This window comes from Hippoglossus stenolepis, chromosome 13 (genome assembly GCF_022539355.2).
Source record: "Hippoglossus stenolepis isolate QCI-W04-F060 chromosome 13, HSTE1.2, whole genome shotgun sequence".
In the NCBI taxonomy this organism is placed as follows: domain Eukaryota; kingdom Metazoa; phylum Chordata; class Actinopteri; order Pleuronectiformes; family Pleuronectidae; genus Hippoglossus; species Hippoglossus stenolepis.
Genome location: NC_061495.1, coordinates 1495766 through 1503265, shown reverse-complemented (window position 1 = coordinate 1503265; position 7500 = coordinate 1495766). Strand labels below are relative to the sequence as shown.

General features: G+C 44.1%; 1 long non-coding RNA gene across 1 annotated transcript in view; it reads left to right on the top strand.

Moving 5' to 3' along the window:
- The window catches only part of LOC118120150, a 19958-nt gene that overhangs the window by 1718 nt on the left and 10740 nt on the right, over nucleotides 1-7500 (top strand). The gene's annotated exons all lie outside the window — the stretch shown is intronic.

Below are 7500 nucleotides of genomic sequence, written 5' to 3'. Positions count from 1 at the left end.
ATCACTGCAGGACCAGGAGTCACATCTGGATTCAGTAGTGAGACGATCTGGGATCATTCCTCCCGTCCATCACTCATCAATCACATTTCATCTGTATGTAGGTCATATTCACAAATCACAATTTCCCTCAGGACTTAACGACAACTCTTAACCCTCGACTAGAGAGAGAGAGGAAAAACTGAGCAAGAAAACCCTTCAGGGGAAGAAGTGTAGAGAGAGAGAGAGTTAAACAAATACAGGTTCTTGAGAGCTGCGATCAATGGTGACGTTTTTCATATTTAACTTATATATAATGAATATAATATAATAAATATGTAGTTTATCCTTTGGGAGAGTGTGTTGATTTGTAGGATGTAAAACTGGATTAATCTGGTCAATAGAGTAAAAAACGTCCAGGATCCATCAACAGTTTTGTGTTTTTTGTCCAGAAAACAAAAGCTGAGGATCCTAAAATATTCACTTCACTGTGACATAAAACAAAATAACAAGCAAACCTTTGTACTGACGATGATGAAGTCAGGTGGACGAATGTTGACTTAAAGTTTGGGTTGGTAATCCTGGATCAGCTGGAGAGACCATACACTGGAAACCCAACTGGTTCATAGTATAATAAAGAAGTTTTTAAATGGTCCCCAGTTTTTAGTAGATTTCATTCTAATTTTTATGGTTATGGATGAAAAAGAAGAACGTGGACATATCGTTGGGTTGTGAACACGAGACGACTCTTGTCCCGGACGTGTGAAGCTCATAATATTCACTGTTGATATCAAGATTAATCGCAGTGAGACCGAGCTCGTTCTGACCAGCGGATGTTGAAGTGTGTTCTCAGAGATGGAGGAGCAGCAGCAGGGTTTCTGGGCCGGGCCGCTCGCTCTGATAATGGAAGGTGGTTCTCCAGGAAGCCCAGAGTCCCCCAGTCTGGGGCGTGGGGACTGGAGCCGTGGGGTGGGGGGTGTGGTGGGGAAACGCTGGAGGAAAACTCGGGCGTGTGGAGGCGAGGTGGAGGTGGGGCGGGCGGAGAGGAAGGCAGACGTGGGGCGGACGAGGAAGTGAGAACAGGAAATGCTGATCAGAGCGTCGGAGGTGGGGGTGGAGGGGTGGTCACAAGAAGCCTCTCCGCCCTGCGAGCGTCAGAACGAGGGTGTCGCTGCTCAGATGGCCTCCCGCCAGCGGGGGAGCTCACGTGTGACACCGTCATCCTCTCTCTCTCTCTCTCTCTCTCTCTCTCTCTCTTACACACACACACACACACACACACACTTTCTCCACTCTATGACCCCTCACCGCCTTGGCAGCTCTCAGCTGCTCTGGACCTGCAGCTCAGTCACTGCCGTCACTTATAGCCCACGGTGTGTGGTTGTGGTGGGGAGAGAGGGAGAGAGAGAGAGAGAGAGAGAGAGAGAGAGAGAGAGAGAGAGAGAGAGAGAGAGAGAGAGAGAGAGAGAGAGAGAGAGAGAGAGGAGCTGTGGCTGTTTTTCCTGTGACACCTCTGAAGGGAAGAGGAAGAGGAAAGGAGGGAGGACAGAGAGGAAAGGAGGGAGGACAGAGAGGAAAGGAGGGAGGACAGAGAGGAAAGGAGGGAGGACAGAGAGGAAAGGAGGGAGGACAGAGTCACAGAGACGACAGGATGGAGCAGCGTTCCTTTAAAGGAGTCACAGTGATGTCAGACTCTAACAACACACGTCTCATTATTATATCGTACATTTGATTTATTTCACCGTCTCAGGAGCATCAATACGTTTTTTTACTCATATATTTAATTCAGAGATAGTTCTGATCTCTTCTCACTTGTTTTAGTAGTTTAGTTTATGATAGTAATTTATTGTAAATAACTGTAGCTGTACTTAAATACATGAACTTAACAAGGTAACTTTATTTATACTGTGCATGTGAACACAGAAGCATTAGAATGATTTATGAAACAAATTGAATAATAAGAAATATTTTAAAATGTAGATCAAATGGAGTAAAATAAATAAAAGGAAATAAAAATCATTAATTACATTTTTTTTTTTTACTTTCATTTATTTAACATCCAAAACATATGATGGGTTTTTATTCTATAGCTCAAACATCATTAATTAAAAGTTAATGACAGTAAAATTGTCTTAAATTTGTCTGTATTGAACTAAATAAGAAGTTTCAACGTTAAATTAAAGTTTGCAGGAAAAAACATCAGCGTTATCAGGACTGTGTGGGTGGTGCTTAATGACATTTGATTGACAGTTGTATCTCCTTACTGAAATGCACAGTTAATTGTGTTTAAATGGAAAATCATGATTCCTTATAGTTTAATGTTTTTAAACTCTTAAATTTCAGTTGAATGATATAAATACTAGAACAGAGTCAATCTGTCACATCTTCACTTTAATGAACGTGGTGCAGATTTGATTTATGAAGCATCGTCATTAATAATTCATCTTTATGCTTCTTCTTCCATCACTGGAATATCAACACTGTGCTCACAGAGTTAATTGAGATAAAGGATGATGATGCAAAGCTGCTGAAAACAAACTGAAAGCATTTGGACAAAAATATGATAATTAAAAACTGCAATTATCCTTTAACGCCTCTGTTACTAATATTCACGTGACGACGGCCAGGTCTTTATACCAGTGGAGCAGATGACGTCACAGCAGGAGCATGTGTGTGTGATGTAATTAGACGCTCGAGCATCAGCAGCATGTAACTCAAGCTGCTCTGGATGTTTCTCTGAGCTCAGAGGTGCTCGTCTGTCACCAGAGCTGCTGAGGTGTCCCTGTGTGTCACTGAGAGTCCAGGGTTATCACAGGGCAACACACACACACACACACAGACACACACACAGACACACACACGTTACTGCAGGGCACAGGAGAGCAGTGTAGAACTGGACTGAGATAAGACGGAGTCATGCCTCCACAGCGTGACTGTGACATCACAGTTGTATCTGTGTGCTCACTGTCCCCGTGGTTAGACACAGACTCGCCTAATATAGTCAGGGTCGACCATTCCACGCACGCACACACACATTAGACACACACACGCACACGAGACACACACACGCACACGAGACACACACACCTCCTCTCAGGACCGGGGGCCAGGGGGCATCTGCCATGTTTCCACCTCCCGCCCTCGATTGGGTGCAATTTATTTCTTCAGGAGTGTGTGTCTGGGTGTGTCTCACTCTCTTTGTGCGCATGTGTGTGTGTCTGTTTGTCCATGTGTGTGCGTGCGTGTGTGCGTGTGTGTGTGCGTGTGTGTACCATTTTAGTGAATGAAATGACGTCGCTGTTACGTCTGTTCTTGTCCATCAATGGCTGAGAGGTTCAATCTTGGCAGAGACAGGTGCATGTGTGTGTGTGTGTGTGTGTGTGTGTGTGTGTGTGTGTGTGTGTGTGTGTGTGTGTGTGTGTGTGTGTGTGTGTGTGTGAACTTGTTGGTTTATATTATTATATCATATTGTATTTGTAAATGAAAATTGCAACATGTGGAAAATATCGTTGATGTTAAACAATTTCTTTATTAACTTTTGTAAAATTTGTTGCGACGGAAAAACTTATTTTGAAACATGTTGAATTTAGTTTTGTTAATTTTCGTTCATTTCAGTTAAATCAAAAAACTATTTTACAAAACAAAACAACACACTAATACATTATATAATATGAACCTGCTCCTTTTTATATAAATAACATGACAGAAATACAGATGACAAACGTCTGGTTAAAAGCCATTTATTAATAATAATAATAATAATATTAAATAATAATAATAATAATAATAATAATAATAATAATAATAATAATAATATAATTATAATAATAATTATAATAATAAAATACAGCAAATGCTTCTCTCTGGTGTTTGTGGATCCATGTTCTGTGACATGTTGCTGCAGCTGCTCAGAAACATCCCATCAACACCTTTTCCAACACACACACATGAACATTATTCTCTAGAGTTTCACGACACTGTGCTGCTGCTGCTTCACGACTGAAAGACACATATTTTCTTTTTCTCTCTTCGTGGAATTTTAGTTTCTCTGCTCTGTGACATTTAAAAACTTTCCCTCAGTGCGGCTGCTGTCACCGCCCCTCCTCCACGTCGCTATCTCTCCTGACCACGTTTACTTGGGCAGAACTAATGCAGTGAAACTAAGAGAATAATGCGGTGAGAGAAACAGCATTTTGTTTTGCACGCACCATTAAAAACACAAGGGGAGTGTTTATTGCGTTTCTCTAAAAGTCACACAAGTGGTTTCTTCTCTTTTGTCGTCTGATGTCGGTCTTTAAATTTAGCTTCAACAGACGACGTGTTGCTTTGCAGATGAATGACTGTCAATGATGTGGATGATTAATATCTGGAGAGACGGCGTCTGTGTCGGTGGTTCTGTGCGTCCTCTCCTCTCTCCTGGTGTTTTATGTGTGTGTGTGTGTGTGTGTGTGTGTGTGTGTGTGTGTGTGTGTGTGTGTGTGTGTGTCACTCGTAACTCTGGTCAGCCATTAAACTGCCTCTCGAGCCGACCCACCAGAATTCCCAGGCTGCTCGGCTGCCTGAGTTCACACCTTTTTTTTCCACAGGAATCTCAGGAATCCCGAGCTTCCTTTCCACTGCAATCTCCATTGTGTGTGCATGTGTGTGTGCATGTGTGTGTGTGTGAGCGTTACATGAAGGAAAGGCCCCCGCCTGCGCCGTGCGTGTGTGTTGAAACACATCTCCGCCCTTGTATCCACCCAGAGAAAGCGAGCAGGCGGTGCTCAGTTTGTGCCCACAATAGACTGAGTCACATTCTAAAATGGCAAACCTTTCACTTACTGTGAAACTTTATCCTGAGAGACCGACGGAGGCTCACATGATGAGGACGCTGCTTTTTGAAAAACCTCAGCAGCTCAAACTAAAGCGTCATCATCTACACCTGAATCGTATTAAATAGTTTTATCATAAAATGTGTGAGCACTTTGATAGTTAGGGAATCATCCATCAGTTCAACTCAACTCAACAAACAATTCAAGTTTCAGTTATGATTTTGATATTTGTTTCCTGGCCGAATGAAGATGAATCCACGAGGTCACACTGCCGCGTCTCTTCATTCCAACATGAAACTTGTTAAGAAAAAAATAATCATTTCTCTCCCAGTGACTCATTGTCTCTGGCTTCCAGAGCAGCTGAATAACAAGATGGAGAATAATCTGTCAGATTGCTGCTCTTGGCAGCGAGCGGCCAAATGAAATGGTTGAACTGAAATAGCTCCAGAATAAAATCTGTTTTCAGAGCAACCTGAAGGAAAAGCACCGCAGAGCGCTGCGTTGTTTCAGAGCATGAAACCAGAGGTGAGAGAGCAGCCGCCCGGCCGACAGGAGGGCGATGCTCCGGTGTGAACGCTCTCTGAGGCTCCTGCAGGTTAACGCCGGCGTTCGTCGGCAGGTCTGGAGTCATTTAGCCGCTCTCGCCCCCTGAGTCATCCCTCGCTGCTGCCGGGGGCTCGGCGGAGCCCATTGAACACAATGAGCAACACACAGAAACACATTGACCGAGCCGACACACGACAGGCTGTGATTCACCTACGCCCACTCACACACCGTCCACACACAGGCAACCACAGAGCTGACGCCCGACATGTCGGAGCTGCTGGCCACAGTGGAAGTTAGTGTCCAGATGTAAACACGGTGGAACACGGACAGAAACAGGAAAAGTGGAGAATCAAACAGATGTTTTAACGACAGTCTCACCGCAGGAGACACTCAGGATCTGGAGCTTTCAGTCGTATGCTCTTCATCAGCAGGTAGAATCCAACTTTAGAGACGTCCTCTCCTTGGTTTAAAAATAGTTCTTATTTGTTAACTTTAAACACAGAGGATGGAAATGAGGAAGCTCCAGTTGATTTACACTCGTTTTGTGAGAAGGTTCTCGGTTCTCGGGCTCTTTGCGTGTTCTTCCCGTGTTTGCGTTGGTTTTCTTTGAGGAGAGGAGAAGATCTGGGAGAAGAACCAGATACACACTGAAATTCAATGACTTCAGATTCCTCCTCTGAGTCTGCAAGTCGGTTCGGTGAAATCTTGCGGACAAATAACCACGTTGCGTTAATAAAGGGGGTCGTGTTTTCACCGTGTTCACAGGAAGAGTCTGAACATCGTCCTCGAGAACCTGAGGTCATGAGTTGTGACGTGTTTGCTGAGGTTCTTAGAAAACGTGAAGAAGTTCACTTTTCATCGGATTTGAATTAATATATTGTAATTTTAGACGTAGAAACTTAGGAAACGGTCATTACTTGCGTTCATGTTGTCGTTTCCTAGCTGATGCTCTCATGACCACTGGCATGGCGAGCATACCAGGTACGCTACCTCACACGAGTTCCATTTGAAAGCTCCTCGTGGAGGTAAAAATACTCCAGACGTCCACAGACTCACAAACCTCCCGGGCTCCAGTTGCTTCAGATTAAGGGGCCACAGGCCAGGAAGGTGCGGGGCCTCTGACCGAAGGGACGCGTTTGTATTCAGGTCAAAAGTCACCGAACCCGACTCCTGACGTGACTCACTGAGGTTATTTAAAATGAATGGAGTATGACAAAGGTGGTTGGTGTGTGTGTGTGTGTGTGTGTGTGTCAGTTTGTGTGAGTGTGTTTGTTTGTGTGGAACGGGAGCGTAGCATGGGTGTAGCGTGGCCTTTGATGAGTCACATGGCCTCCTGTGAGTAACAAACCAACTATGCTTTTCCCGACGCCTGAGACTCCCATTCACAAACCCCAGCCCACCCTCGGCCCAAACACCGGCAGGGAGTGGGAGGGCGGAGGCGGGGAACGGCGGGGCGGGCCGGCACGGGAGCGCTGATAGGTGTGGTTGGCAGAGATTGCGTGGCAGAGACGAGGAGTGGGGTAAAAAAAAGCAGGATGTAGGTCCAGGAGGAGAGAGGGGCGGAGGACAGGGTGCTGGAGCGAGGACGAGGGCAGATTGAGGTCAGGATTAGAGGTCGACAGACGGTGACGACCTCCATCACTCTCACCGTGTCAGGTGAACCAGGGATTCTGTCTCACATGCTCATATGCACGGCTTGTCTTTTATATGTTTATCTATATCTTTACAATTTCTCATTTGTTAATAAGAATTATGGAGCAGCTGAGGCAAGATGATGATGGTGAGTGTGTGTGTGTGTGTGTGTGGTCCAGGTATTACTCATGTTGTGATTATGGGGACAAAACATAATAATAATAATGATAATGATACATTTCAAAACACAGTTACAAGCTTTACAAGTTCAAACTGAAGAATTGAAGGCAGACAACAGGAAACAGTTAAAAGCAATATGAAGAAAACATACGAGCACAGATACAAAAATAAAAACTAAAAAGAATAATATATTGTACATTGCGAGTAAAGCAAAAAAACCTCATAATGTAAATTATTACATTTTAATGTGAAGACATGTTTTAACGTCAGGTTCAGGCTAAGTTTAGGGTTAAGGTTAGATTAAGGAATTCAATGTATGTCAATATACTGTGTGTGTGTGTGTGTGTGTGTGTGT